Source organism: Neovison vison, chromosome 3 (assembly GCF_020171115.1).
Source record: "Neovison vison isolate M4711 chromosome 3, ASM_NN_V1, whole genome shotgun sequence".
NCBI classification, from domain to species: Eukaryota; Metazoa; Chordata; class Mammalia; order Carnivora; family Mustelidae; genus Neogale; species Neogale vison.
The window spans coordinates 76,603,521-76,619,461 of record NC_058093.1 but is presented as its reverse complement, the minus strand read 5'-3'; the positions used below and the strand labels follow the sequence as shown (position 1 = coordinate 76,619,461).

The window sequence follows — 15,941 nt, the reverse complement described above, 5'->3', positions numbered from 1 at the left end:
TATTATTTTGGATGTCACTGATCTTGAGGCAGAGAAAAGTGGCAGAGCCAAGTGCAAGCTAGCTCTTAAAGCTTTCACTCAGACGACACCCGTTAACTTTTGTTGGTGAACAATTCTAAGTGCAGCAGGAAAGGAATGTACAAGTTTCCCATCGGGAGGGCCATGTGGTAAAGAACACTGCAGGCAGAAGAATTAGACTATTTGCTAAACAGAAATATAGTTTATTACAAAGGATAAAGAGATGAAGTCAGAAATATCTTTGTCTTTCCACTTTTCCAACATACTAACTATAAACTACTCAATCCTTTCTTTTTTTTCTTCACATCTGGTACTTTTCTGTATTTACTCATCATGTCCAGTGAAGTATTTCGCAGCCACCAGAGATCCTAATAATTCATCTTAGGATTCATAACAATTGAGAACTGCGCCAATTCTAGGGCTTGGGCCATTGGCATTCTTACCATTGGCTAGTTCTCATCTAATCCTTCTGTGTAACGGCTCTTTACCCCCTTTTCCCCCAGTCATGGACCTTGCTATGTAAATCTGCTCTTACCTGACACCACCCTCTGCTTCTATCTCTGGAGTCCTCACAGAATTTTTAAGAAACTATAAACGTCCTCACAGCACTAACATAATGAAAAGAACACAGTGTTTGAAATGAAAGGAGGTCTGCACTCACAGCTGTGTCAGTATCTAGCTTTTTCACGAAGGACCTCAGTTTGCTCATCTGTACAACTTAAATAGTCAGTCACATTGACCTTAAAGGGGCTGCTGTGAGGACAGAATAAGAAGCTTTACAAATCCAACCAAACGGGGAAAAAATCTTAGTTGATGTTACAGTTGCTATTATGCCAAAAGACTTAGGAATACACAATTCTGCCATGTTATTAATTCAGCAATGAAGGTAATAAAAAAGTTTTATGGGGCCTAAACATGGTGCTGTTGTTCCCATATTCTAGTGACTCAAATATCCTAGTTTGGAAAGGGACCAAATGATGAAATTAGTGGAAAGAATCTTCTAACCTACAGGCCTGGCATCACTGTACTACGTACACAAAAGATTCGGTGAGAACAAATGAATTTCTACCTGTCAAGTTTCCAGTTCCTTTTTGTCTACAGCTTGTCAAGGTTCCCAAGTGACTTTGGTGGAAGCAGTCTTCACGTTAGCAACCTTGTCTCTGGTTAGCCCTGCTGTAACTGATTAGCTCCTGAGGTAGCTACTCCACAATGTCAGGAGCTACGTGTAGACATTTATAGAAATCTACCTGTCAGGATTTCTGATAAGACTAATCTGCGAGGCCTTAATACAGATATCAGGTCCTAAATATATCAAGTCCGTATGCATTGGAAATTTAATACCTTTCATATACATCTTCGAATTTTCCACCATATGAAACAATAAGTTCTGAGGTACTGGCATGACAGAAATACAGTAATCAAACTTCACTGAATGATGGTTTACTTTTACAAAGACCTTTCCCATCCCATTTGGTGCTGCCAAGGCTTTATCCAAAGGAAATCTGTATAGATTGGGAAAAGTATTTCTCCAGATTTTTTCAGCTTAAACCAAAGAGGAAAACATCTGGTCAAACTCATTTATCACACTGTTTGTCTGTAGTATGATTTCCTTGGCCATATTCTTAGCTAATTTGTCCTTGCCAGTAACTCAAAGGCCATAAAAAAAGTAATAGAGTAGGAAAACAGATTTCAAAAAAATTCAGTGAAAAGACAGACTTCTAAATTAGGGACTAAAGTGGTACACGGCATGTGATGGGTAAGAAAATTCTCTTTCTTTCTTTCTTTCTTTCTTTCTTTCTTTCTTTAAAGTAGGCTCCACGCCCAGTGTGGAGTCCAGTGCAGGGCCTGAACTCATGACCCTGAGACTGAGACATGAGATGAGATAAAGAGTTGGATGCTTAACCGACTGGGCCACATAGGCACCCTCTTTCTTTTTTAAAAAACATTTTTTGATGGTTGGAGATGTGTAAAATATGCCACTGAAATTCAAATATATCAAAGAAAAAGAAAACAAGGAAGCATTAGTGAAAAATCAGTATGACAATATAAGGTGCTTTCTGATTATTATCTTTTGTTTAAAAAGATGTGCTAAAAAAGAAGAAGAAGAAGAAGAGACTTAAAAATAAGGACTAATTCAAAAGAGTGCAATATCTAGAAATAGCGTTAGAAAGTTTAAAACCCTGAATAAACTGAGGGTTTGAAAAAGTTTTACTGGAAACAGCCCATGTGACTTTTTTAGCTGTTGGTTAGAGCAGGAAAAAAGGATAACAAGAAAGGGTTAGACTCAATGTTAAAGGCAAATGATCTCAGGTTTCTAGATTTCACAAACAATATCCAGACCCTGTTTAACTTCCATATTTGGCATGGTTTCCAAATAAAAATGGAAAATCAACAAATTATAGATGCAATCATGGACCAGGTATGTAAGGAGGTAATATGAACCTTCTGATAGCTACAACTGAGTTTGAGTCCCCAGAAACATGAAATATCATTCCAGGATGGCAATGAAACTTTTATCAGTTGTCTAAGATGTCCTTGGAAATATTCAAAAAGTTCATAGAGTCTTGCAAAGTTTCCTGGAGACTTGAAGGATGATAATAACCCCATTTCAGAAAAGTAAAAACCTATCCATTGTGAGATGGTAGAATACGTTATTATAAAAATGTTTACTAGTTAGAAAAGAATGTAAGATTTTACATGGCTTTTTTAGGATAAAATATGGCAAAATATTTGACTCTATCAGAGTTACTAGGTTAGTATGTACAAAATGTTAAGGTTGGTATAAGATGATTTTAGATAAAAGAATTACCATCACAATATCCTTATGGATAAGCTGGTAATATTGTGGGATCATAGTCCATTGTAGCTGTAACATACTTAACAATCACAACTAAAACAGTGATGGCTACATTACTTTTAAATATTGGCTTGCTTTGTTTCTCGTGGGTAGAATGCACGTTCAGTTAGGGGATATTGAGAATCTCTCTTTCTTCCTGATGCTGTCTGAAACTCGATGGCAGTTTGTGTTGGTGGTGAGAGAGCCTGTATTTGTCCTCGGGATGAACATATATCCCACTGAAGAGTCAATAGTACAGAAGGGAAAGCAGCAACCTGTGTTATAGTCTTCGCTGTGCCATTTGGCAGCAGTGTGGCCTTGCTAATACCCCTACCCATAAAACAAAGATATAATAAATCAATCTAGTAGGTTGCTGCAAGGTTTAAATAAGATCATAGTTTTCAAACGTTTTATAAAGCATACCCAGGCATGAAAATGCAAGATAAGGGTAGCAGCATTTCTGTTTCAATCTGGAAAGAGAGTGAACATGGAATACCAGAGAATTCCTTTCCTGACTCTGTCCTAGTCAATACTTTGCCCATGGAAATAGAAGACATAATTATTGGATTTTAAATGTTTACCAATGGGTAGCCTTGGGATTCAGAACTTTTCCCCCTCAACCCTGCCAAGGCATATTTCCAGGCAAAAATACCAGATCAAAATGAGAAGGAATTTACCAGGAAAAGAGCTCTGCTACCTAGACTTAGGCAAATACATAAGTATAAAACAGTAGGAAAAAAACCCCCAGCAGTTCCTATGAAATACTGTGCAAGTTTAGCTGACCACATGGTTTAAAAGAATATTATGAAGAGTGTCGATCCTTTCATTCTGAGATAATCACACCGCATTGGCCCAGTGCCTGGAATGTAATAGATACATTAAAAAGTTACTTTGCTTAATTCAGCACTCCTTCCCCCTTAATTCCAGAGAGACGTCTATAATCGGTAGTGACCAGAAGATGCTGGCCATGTCAGGAAACCATGATCTGCAGGAAGAACTGAAGGAACCAAAGAAGGTTAACCTTAGGAATCAGCCAAGTGAAAAACCTTAATAGCTGTCTTCAGATATCTAAAGGATTGTCAAGCACAGGGATTATTTTCACTCCGTCATTCCAGAGAGCAGAGCAGGAATCAGGGGTGAAAGCAAAAAGAAGGCAGATTGTTGACTCAAGGCAACAACTTTAAAATAACACTTCAATCTGTAGCCCTATGAGAAGGGCTGCCTGGGGAGAAAATAAGATCTCTGTTATAGGAGTGGAAGCCAAGGCTGGCTGTAATCTATTAGGGAATCCATATAACACATTTCTGCTTTGGGCTGGTCTCTAAGGTCCTCGCTGACTCTCAGGTTCTAGGATTTTATTAGAAATTTGACTTTCTTTTTAAGACTCGCCGATGTCCAAGTGTTTATTTTTACTTCTCTTATTACATTGATAGCAATAGACACTTTGCAGTAGATGATATATTATTTTTCTGCCCATAGAGATAGTCAACCCTTAAAATTTGCCAATTTGTCATCTTAGAGGTTTCCTTTACCTGCAGAAGGAATTTATTGCACACAATTATGATATGTAATATGTCTAACTTATTAATCATGAAGAAGCCTGTTTCCATACTATTATGGTTAAGTTTTCTATCTTAGGAAGCCTTAACTTCATAGTTAAGTTTACTATGGTAACCATTACTCAATTCTTGGTGACTATAAATTACTTTTTATTCCTATATGTTAACTTTGATTCTTTATGTCCATATGATATGTAATTCTTCAAAGTAACAAACTTTAGCCTTTCCATAAAGATAATAAATTAAATGGGTTAAAGTTCATTCCCTAATGATTATAAAAAGAACTGTTTGAAGCAGGTGGTGATACCAGCAAGAGTAGGAAAATTAGTGTGCTGTGTGATAAGGGAGGGCAACACAGAGGGTCATGGTAGATAGAAGCATAGATTATAGTGGAAAATAAAGTGACCAACAAATCAGCACATTATATTGTAGGTAAGATATATAAACTCTGCTACTTCACAGATGCTTAGGGATGGAAAAAAAAAATACTTGAGCTGTAACAACTACTTCCCCTTTCTATGCTCGTGGTAAATATCAGTGATTAATTATGGCAACATTTCCCTATTCAGAATCCTTCACAACACAATACTGTAGGCAGTGACAATTATTGATCTCATTTCTTTTCAGTTCTTCTAGAAATGCCTTAATTACAAGTGTTGCAAAGGTAATAGTCTTTTTTTTTTTTAAGATTTTATTTATTTATTTGACAGAAATCACAAGCAGGCAGAGAGGCAGGCAGAGAGAGAAGGGGGAAGCAGGCTCCCTGCTGAGCAGAGAGCCCGATTCGGGCTTGATCCTAGGATTCTGGGATCATGACCTGAGCTGAAGGCAGAGGGTTTAACCCACTGAGCAACCCAGGTGCCCCGCAAAGGTAATAGTCTTGATAAACTTTGCATGGATCAAATTCTACAGTTCCTACAGATAGATCTAGGAGGTCCTTTGGAGGATTTACTAAAGGAACAGTGATTCTGACATTAGTGATACTACAGGGGAAGGTGACCAAATTTTATTGGGAAGGTGACCAAGTTTTTGAGTCCAAGATAGGGGCTGGACTCCAAAGGAGCCCTAATTGTGGCACTTGGGCAAAGAATTGAACTTCTCAGAGCCCTGATTTATTGCTAAAATGTATGTAATAGTAGAATCAACAGCGTCATTAGGAGGAAAGCATTCATCACGGTTCATGACGTGTACTCTGAGAGAGGGGCAGCAGACACACTTGCCATGTCAGCAGCTTCAGTCCTGGTGATTCATGGAGTGTGGGTTGGTGTGGCAGGATCATCTCCATTTTCCAGTGAACATGAAGTTTACACCGTAAACTTTATAGTTTAAGCTGTACAGCTCAAAAGAACTTGGATTAAGTTTGGCCAGTAACCCAGTTTGTGACGATAATTTGTTTTATGTCCTTAGCTAGACTGACATTCCACTGAGGGCAGAGAGAATACTTAGTTTGACTTCAAGTCAATAGAAGAGCCTTGTATTTATGAGACTTGAAAACATTTTAAGATAAATTTAAAAGTTAAGTGATAGGTACATAAAGGATAATTTAAACCTAATACCTCTTAAGAACTAAAGGTAAACATAGAAAGGACTTCCACTGTTTAAAGAATATCATGGCACAGAATTAAACTATAGCCTGATGAATGTAGGTTAGGTACAAGATAATATAATACCACAACAGAAGACTAGAGGACACCGAGACAAGAGTAGTCACAATCCAGTTCTACAGATTGAAGAACCAATGCCGTCTTAAGAATATTATCTCATATTTTTCAAAATCGTTAATTACCAGATTAGGCTGTAATAGAAATGATAAACTATCACCTAGATTTTTAAAAAATGGAAGCAGTTTTCTGATATAATTACCTAGGCCATCCTCAATGTCACATTTTTTAATCCACATTCCTTTTGACTATAATTAGTATATTGCATATATATATATGCTTTTAAACATTAAGTAGTACTAGAATACCAAAAATCATAGCAATAGTAATAATAAAAATGAATAATAATGAAAATATATAGGAAGCTATATATTATCTAATTGGGAATGGTAATTATAAGAGCACAGTAACAACTTCTAAAATGACAGTCAAGTGAAATTCAGGTGGAATGCAGGCCTATGGATCATTTAGAAGTAAACATTTAGGAATAGAAAACTTAGAAAGGAAAGAAACAAAAATGTAATAAGAAAGAAAGCAGTATCCGGTTGAGAGCACAAGCTTTGCAAATGTTAGAAGGGATTTCTGATTTCTTCAAAACAGGTTCTTAGACAAGGAGAACTGCATAACAAAAGAGAGTTATACAAAATGCAACAGGAATCAATAAACAACAGCTAGAAAAAAAATGATCAAGAAGGTAATATGATCTGAAGGTAATCCTTTCAGAAAGGATTTTGATAGTATGACAGGTCTCATCAAAGAGGCTACTCCAATTAGGATGAAAGCTATCATTACAGGTAGCCCTATAACATTTTTACTAGGGGGCACAGGACTATTGAAGTTTGTCAATAATTGTTTTACCTAAAAAGTTTCTTCTGAGTATTTTATGACCTCTGTGCTTACAAGAGTCTTCTAGGTCTTTAAGTGGGATCTAGTATTGTTAGCAGCATCATGTTCCTAATTTGGGTCCTCTGGTCAAATGACCACAAAGATCCTGTGTAATAATAAATTAGCAAAAAAATCTACAAAACCTGTTGCTTGTGGGAACAGATTTAAGCAGTTGCTTTGTTTTTATTAAAAAATTCTGGTGTACTGAGTGTTCTTTTGTTTGTAAAAGAAATACAACCATGGGATATCTTGTAAACCATGGAAGTTTTTCAAGTGGTAACTTTCTCTTCTTTCAAAGGTGTTACATGTAGCAACTTCAGAAACTTGATTAAAGAAAAAAAGAAACTCACGCTGCAAAATTCTGCCTCCCAGAGATAAAGCGACTGGTTGGTATGCTCCTGAGGGCCAGGCCCCCCAGTCCTCCTTGTTCACTGCTGTATCTGCAGTGAAGGGCGTGGGATCTCTCACATGGTAGTGAGAATAAATATTTGTTAAATAAAATAAATGTTGGCATTTTGGTGCATGCCATCCCAGAATTTTTTTTATATGTAATATTCTTTTAAAAATGAGATCATAGTGTGTGAAATTTGAATCGTGGAGAGTACCTGAATTTTGAACATCAACCTTGAACTGAGAATACATTCTTTTAATACTATTTTGCAGATTCACAAATCTAACAATTGGAAGGGAAGTCAAGTCATGTAGTCCAAAGCTTTCATTTTACATACAAGGAAAAACCTGGTCTTAGAGTGGTGAACAGATAAAGTGGGGTTCTAAATCCAGGCCTCTAAATTCTAGCCAGACTTTTTTTTTTTTTTTTTGCCATATAATATGACTTCTTACGCAGTATCTTAAGTCAAAGTTTTTGAACCAAAATTGAAAATTCAGGGCTTTTTTGACATTTTATTTATTCATTTGAGAGAGAGCACACATGCACACAGGAGCATGAGTGGGGTAGAGGGACAAGCAGTAAGCAGATTCCTCACTGAGCAGGGAGCCGGATGTGGGGCTCCATCCCAGGACCCCAGGATTATGACCTGAGCCAAAGGCAGACACTTAACCAACTGAACCACCCAGATGTCCCAAACTACTGCTTCTTTAAGAATTTTGGTCACTTATATTTCGGTATTCCTTTGACTACTCACTCTGATATAAACTTTAAAGTGTTTGGCTAAATTCTCTGTGAAGATATTTAGTGCATTATAATTACCAATGTAGGTAATTTCAAATATTTACTTTATGTCTTCTGTTATTCAGTAACTTATATTTATTTTAATATTTAAAAATTATTTTTTATTCTACTTCAAGATAAATACATATTTATTATAACTTGATTGATACATGCTTTGAAACCGTCAATGGCTTTTCTATTACCAAAAGAAAAAAAAGCAAGGAATCTCTATAATTAAAGTAAGTTGCTATCCTTAGGAGGAAGCATCTGCTTTCCCTAACACCAGTCAGTAATTAGAAAGATTTATTTTCCTCCCAAATATTTCCATTCTTCACGTACACTGTTTCTTGTACCATTCATCTTATTTGACATAACATGATTTCAATTAGGTTTTTAATGGTCAAGATACATGTCTGAAGATTTTGAAGGTGAGTAGTTACAAGTATGCCCAGCATTTCCTGTCAAAATACAAATGCCTCAGGCTATTTAAGTGGTAGCCTCAAAAAAGGAAACATCAAATTAAAATAATTAGCATGGTATATTTTGAATGTCACCGTGCAATATTATTAAACATAATCAGAATAAACCAAGTCATATTGACAAGACCACAGTTCCACATCCATCTTCTCTTCTCTGCCCCCCAAGCTGGAAATTTACAACCAGTTGTTTTTGAAAGTGTATGTGGTAAATCTCTAAGTCATATTAGCCCCTTCCTCCTTCTTCATTTGTTTTTTCTAGACTTTCTGAACATGAAAAAATTAATTTTAGTAGCCAATCCTTTCCCCTCCCATCCTTTTAAGTATAGGCTCTTTTCCTCCCTCCTTTATAATATTACAATATAAACTCAAGACTTTGAGGAAGTCTGTGGCCCTTTCTGACAAAATGAAGAAAATCACCAAGCCGTGAAACACATCCTGATTTGTGAGAAATGAATAGAGACAGAAGAAGACGGCAGTGGAAAGCAGGAAAGAAAGAATAAATGATAGAGATACTACGACTATTAGTTGACTTTCATTCAGTAGCACTGCCTAACTACTTTTCTTAAGTTTCTCTATTTTTTTTTTTTTAACTTACAAGCAAAGGCTGAGCAAGAGCTGGGGTAAGCAACTTCTCCGTATCCTTTCTCTGTTCTCCCATCTTGGGTCTGCCATCATCTGCTCTTCTCCAGCCGGGAACTATTTGCAGTGGGGTTTCCAGCTTAGCTTTCCCTCTAATTGCTATCCATCTGTTTCCATTAAGCCTCTAAGCCATTTGTCTCATTTAAATATCTCGTTCCTTTTTCTAAACACTTCAAACCAAATTCTGACCTCAAATATTTACATAGCATTTCCACAGATTTCTGCATTTGAGGACAGTGTCATTTGCTTTTTTTTTTTTTTTTTTTTAAAGAATTATTCAGCACCTTTCACACTGTGAAAGTGCTAAATATGCAATTGTTATTACTTTGGTAGTATGGTAGTAAAAAGAAAAGTTGAATGGAGCGTTAGGTTCATCCTTTCATAAGATATTCTGTAATTTAATCTAAGGACAATAGTATCTTCTTCTGATCCAATTTCTTTTTTTCTTTTTTTTTTTTTTAAAGATTTTATTTATTTATTTGACAGACAGAGATCACTAGTAGGCAGACAGAGAGAGAGGAGGAAGCAGGCTCCCTGCTGAGCAGAGAGCCCGATAGATACGGGGCTCGATCCCAGGACCCTGAGATCATGACCTGAGCTGAAGGCAGAGGATTAACCCACTGAGCCACTCAGGCGCCCCCTGATCCAATTTCAAGACAATTCTTTCTTTTTTTTTTCTTTAACATTTGAGGTTTTTTCTTTTAATAGAAATATAGATGACACAAAATGTTACATTAGTTTCAGCTGTACAATGTAGTGATTCCCCAAGTCTGTGTGTTACCTTGTGCTCACTGCAAGGGTAGCTACAATTGGTCCCCATATGACGCTATTACAACACCAGTGACCATAGTCCCTATGCTGTACCTTTTATCCCTGTGACTTATCATTTATTCCATAACCAGAAGCTGTACCTCCCACTCCCCTTCACCCACTTTGCCCATCACCCTACTCCCTCCCCTCTGGCCACATTTGTTCTCTGCATTTCTTTTGAGATATTAAATCTTAAAAATATGATTAAATAACACTAATTAGAAGTTGGTGTTATCACAAAAGCTCTAGAATGTCCCTTCAGCAATTCAAAACAATATTTGAACAACACCCCTAGTCTCTGAATTCTGTCTTGTTACATATGAGATGAAAGTCTCCAAAAAAGTATGATGAAAGTGGTAACTTATTTTCCCAGGGGTAATTTACTGGGTATAAAACATTTCCTCGGACAGACAGTTTTTTTTCTTTTTTTTAAAGATTTTATTTATTTGTCAGAGAGAGAGAGGGAGCAAGAGCGAGAACAGGCAGACAGAATGGCAGGCAGAGACAGAGGGAGAAGCAGGCTCCCTGCCAAGCAAGGAGCCCGATGTGGGACTCGATCCCAGGACGCTGGGATCATGACCTGAGCCGAAGGCAGCTGCTTAACCAACTGAGCCACCCAGGTCGGACAGACAGTTTTTTGACAGCAAGACATGTGCACGCACACACTCACATTTCACGTATCCGTGTTTAATGGGCTCTTCTTTCTGCAGGGTGAAATCAGCAGTGTTGGAGTCGCCAAAGCATATCCTAAATATTGCTTCCCCACTTGTTAGCAGGCATCTGTCACCATTAATTTTAGGTGACTGTTTAACCTGTAAAAAGCCAAAAGAAAAACAAAATTAAATGCTTTCATCATATCCGTTTCTTGGCTCTTATATGTTTATTTTTAAAGCTCTTTCTGTCAGCTGTTTCCTTCATTGCTGTCCACAGTCTGTCTTTCTATTCCTCTAGGCATCCCTTCTTTTATCTCTTGATTATTGTCCCTCATATGCATCTTTTACAACGTCCTCTTTGTACCTTTGCTCATTGAGTTCCTTTCTAATTAAGTACCCATCAGTCACTTTTCCAACAGACCAACAGTTCACGACCCAGTTCGAATTTAATTCCAGCCAATGATTCACTTTGCTCTTACCAGGTAACACTCTTCCTTCAATGTGTTTTCAGGCTCGGCTGTGAACAGAAGCAGGTGAAAGTGACTACTTACCTTCTGCAAATTTTTTCTTCCCAACATCTCATCATGTTGTAATTGTTTACGTGGGCTTTTCCTCCGGTTGTTACTTCAGCCGAGCTTTATGATCTGCAAGGAAAAGGAAAATTCTCTTGTTAGTAGCCTCCCATCCTGGCATATTCCCATTTAGGGCAAGTTTTCAGTAATGCTTCTGGAGTTTATCTACAGAGATATTTCTCTTATGAGAAGAATTCTATTTACCAGGATTTTGCATTAATACATACCCTGGAACTTAATCATGATAATATCTTCAGGATCCACTTAAGAGATTGCCTTATACTTGAGAGTGTTATAGATGTGTTTTTTCTGAATTTCATTAAGTAAATATCCTAGGAGAGGGTCTGGGATGATTCTTCCCTATAATAAAATTGATTCTAAAATCAACAGTCTTCTAGCAAGGGTACACAGTCCACTTGCCCCAGCCCCCACCATATTTAAATTTGCCTTATGTCTTTCTGCCCTGTTCCTACTCAGGGAAGAGCTGGCAAAAAGGGAACCTTGTCAGAGACTTGGTACTTCAAATAGTCAGTTAGGCTTTACAGTGCCAAACAGGCAGTTGAAGGTAAGTTCCTGTGTAGTTTTCTACTTCTGGCCCTTTTCTTCCTCCTCTCACAGTTCCCTTCTCCCTCATTTTCATGATCTCTTTCTTGGGCTCTTTCCCTTTCTGCTGGTCTCTGGGTCCCTTTTCTGGTTTGGGAGATACCTCTCCATATTTGTTTTTATTCATTATTTCAAGAATCTTTCAATTTGGGAACTATGCATTTCTACATATTAAGGCATCCTTTGGTGTCTCTGTTTCTAGATAATTCTGAAAATATTCCTTTTAAGTATTTTGCTGATTTCTTCTCTCAGACCCAAAATGTACCTTTGTTTCCCATCTTCTGCAAAGTCTGGGCATATTGGCTGGTTCAAGACTTATAAACACTTTCACAAGATAAAGGTCGGTTGGTAGCTAGCTTGTGCATAGAAAGCTGAGGGGAAAACCATCTCCCATCTCTTTTTGCCTTATTTATTTACCTCCACTTGAACTCCCTTTAGCTCCCATTTTTTTCTCAACCTTTGAGTGCCTTCCATTCACTCTCAGCCAAAAGCAAGGAAAATTTTTCTACCTTTACTTCTTAAATTTTGAGTCAAGTCCATTATATGCCCCAGTGATTTTTCTTGGACACTACTGACATCTGATTTAATTGGTTTGACATGAATTAATCTTGGGATTTACCTGTAACCTCCTTCGTAATTCTTTGTTTGGCTAGTGCTCAAGTCTTGATTTTCTTGGCAGTAAGTCCTGAATGGAAATAACTAGTTTTCAGTGTAATACATAAACATCTCCTAGAGTCTACTCACAAAATTAGACAAGTAGATTATGTAAATTAATCCATAAACTCTTCTTTCCTCCGCTATCTAATCAGTTCTCCAGGTTCTGATAAGAGAAATAGACGAAGACATGGGAACAGTGTACTTATCACTGGTAGTCTATGTACAGATATTTTAGTATGTGTTCGTGAATATCCATTCCTGATTTTTAGGTAATTTGTTTTTTACCTTGAACGTCTGCTTAAAAGAAATGTGGGCCTTTTCTATTTTACTCCATCCCCTTCAGTGCTACTGTACAATTTAATTTGTATGTATTGGCCTTTTTTCTTTTCTTCTTGGCATCAAATTTGGTATGAAATACCAATACCAATATACTAAATGAGTTGTTTCTTTTTCATTACCCACAACTTTCATTTTCTTTATTCAAAATCCAACTTCCCATTAATAGCTTCCGTTTTTCTTTCTTTTACTTTATAAGTTCTCTACTCAAAATCTCTACCACATATTAAAACAAAAATGAAGAAATTATGTAGCATAGAAGGCTTAAAGAACATTTCTGCCCTTATTCTAATTTATCTGAAAATAAATGATAGTTGGGCATTTGGCTATATCGGTCATACTTTCCTCTAGCTAACTTCAAAATTGTAGATTAAGATGGAGTTACTTTGCCACTAGCTACTTGTATAGCTTCCAAGGCCTGATCTGCCTTGCCCATTAGGGAACTGGGTCCCTTGTTTGTGGCTCTTGTAGAATTGTCCCATGTTTGTGACTCTTGTAGAATTAGTTTTCCTGGACTTTGATGCTACAGCATCAGCCAACTTAGGGAGATTTTATAAGAAAAGGACTATGACACTATTAGTGTAGAGGCAGAGATATGTTGTTGGTGATGCCATTTACTATATCAAGAGGGCCCACTTTATGATGATGCATGGGAGGGATGTCTTGGCACCAGATGTCAGCACTAGAAATAACTACATCTCCTGAGCATTTTGACCCCATGTATTATTAACCAATCATATTTTCCCCTTCAGCTAGACTTGTAGCCATTCTCTGGCAAGTAAACTGAGCCATCTGCACTTTGAACTTCAATGTATTTTTCCTACGCTCACTTTTTATTTATCTCAGTTTCTGTGACTATTTGATGCTATGGTGCAGCTCTTTATACTAGAGCATTGTAATCCTGTTTGGAAAGCAGAGGGTGTATGAACAGACAATCCAATAAAATCATATTGCCTATCACTTTCATATAACTCTAGTGGTATAATTTGAGGTGGGTACCTATCTTGACTTGAGAAAAAAAATAGTTGCAGGGTAGAAAATGATGGATATTGAGGAATCACTTAAGTTTATATTTGTACTTTAAATGTTGTTAATTTTTAGCAGTAATTTTCCTAAAGACAATGAATTAGTATCTTTGAAATAGAAACATGAAATTAGTTACATATTTAAATATTTACATATTAAAATAAGTAAGGCAAGCCCCCAATACTTGCATATTAAAAATATTATTGTTAATTAAAAAGTTATAATTTATGGGTAATATTATAATTTATATTTGATATTATAATATAATTTATAATTTATGGGTAATACTAAAATAATCTCAATAAAATACTATTTATGATTTTTAATATTTAAGGCATAGCTGGCTCTTAGACTATTATTTGATTGTTCACAAAGGTTTATTTGCAATTATTATTTAGAAATCTTTTACTAGCTTATGTTTGTGAAGTTTAAAAATATGTTTATATGAGCCATTTATTCTCACACTATCCCATATCATGTTCTTACTTTCCAATTAGTATAGCACACAATGGACATTTTGAAATTCTTCCAGATGTCCCTGTGGCCCTCTGCATTTTTTTCAGGGTGTGGAATAGTGACAGCTAGGTGTATGCTGTTGGAGATCTTTTGCTCCTAAATGTAAAGTTTAGGAATTTAGCAGCACCACAGCTCAAGTGCCCTTTAATGGAAAGGCTAGAACTAGAAATAAAATATATTTTTTAGGTTCCTAAAAGGAAAACTGCAAAAGGCATACAGTATTTTCATGTGCCAAGGGAGCTGGCCACTTTCACGAGTTACAGTTAATAGGATTCATCAATGTCAGCAAATATGTCCAAGCTATTTGCAATTTGGAAACTGTCACCCTTCCACTAACGACTCACTCACCACACACTCGTTTTGATTATGAGAAACTTGTTCTATTTATACAAACTACAGCTTTTAGAAAATGTTAGTTTCACAAACCCATAAGTGGGCAGCTAACAATTAAGAACTGATTTTTTAAAATGGTAATAATTGTGACAGTGGCAAAGTGGTTAGCGTTTTGTAACTTAAAGTGCTTTCTTATGCTATTTCTTTCATTTTTCAGAATATTATTTCAAATTTACATATGAGGAAACTGACAAAGATCTCACCCAGGGTCAAATATCCAGTAAGTAGAGTAGTAGGGATGTCAAAAGAAGCGCTCTATTTCAGGTCCCATACTGTTCCCAGGATTCTGCTCTGGATTTTGGTTATATATCATTTGCAATATCCAGTTTTGCTCAGGAGCATTATGAACTGCTGTTAAATAAAGTAGAATCGAATATTAATGTGAAATTTCAATAGCCCTTCATAATTACAGTAGTTAATAAAAAGCTCACTAGTTTTTAATTTTTAAATTTGGGTCAAATCCTTTTTATAGAACACATCTGTCATTCTATTATCCTGGACAATAGGAAAGATCCCTGCTGCTGCTCACCTTGGTTTACACAATATAGAACTGCCCCTTCTAGAAGCAGTTTATCACAGATTAAATTAAATTAAATCTAAATTTCGGGAGAAATTTAGAGCATATTTCTCTTGCATCTTATTCATGCCCACAAAAAAAAGGGGGGGGAGAAAGATTATTTGAGAGAATCACTGACATTCAAAAGATAAAATATTGATTTCTTGTTTTAAGATAGCACCTTGAAAAACACCGATGTTATTTTTAAACTGCCTGGGATCTGAATCTGACTTCATTAAGGTTTAGGCAGTTCAGGAGCTCAGTAACAAGTCTTAACATAAACTATTAGAATAATACTCGGTAGTGTATATGGACCACATCTTCCTTATCCATTTGTCCATTGAAGGGCATCTTGGTTCTTTCCACAGTTTGGCGATTGTGGCCATTGCTGCTATAAACATTGGGGTACAGATGGCCCTTCTTTTCACTACATTTGTATCTTTGGGGTAAATACCCAGTAGTGCAATTGCAGGGTCATAGGGAAGCTCTATTTTTAATTTCTTAAGGAATCTCCACACTGTTCTCCAAAGAGGCTGCACCAACTTGCATTCCCACCAACAGTGTAAGAGGG

General features: G+C 36.6%; 1 long non-coding RNA gene across 1 annotated transcript; it reads right to left on the bottom strand.

Moving 5' to 3' along the window:
- Positions 1 to 10,726: 10,726 nt before the first annotated feature.
- Positions 10,727 to 12,582, bottom strand: LOC122901852. Its single transcript, XR_006383690.1, has 3 exons — positions 12,506 to 12,582; positions 11,263 to 11,355; positions 10,727 to 10,870 (listed from the first exon to the last, which is right to left on the bottom strand). It is a non-coding gene; the product is annotated as an uncharacterized LOC122901852 (long non-coding RNA).
- Positions 12,583 to 15,941: the final 3,359 nt, after the last annotated feature.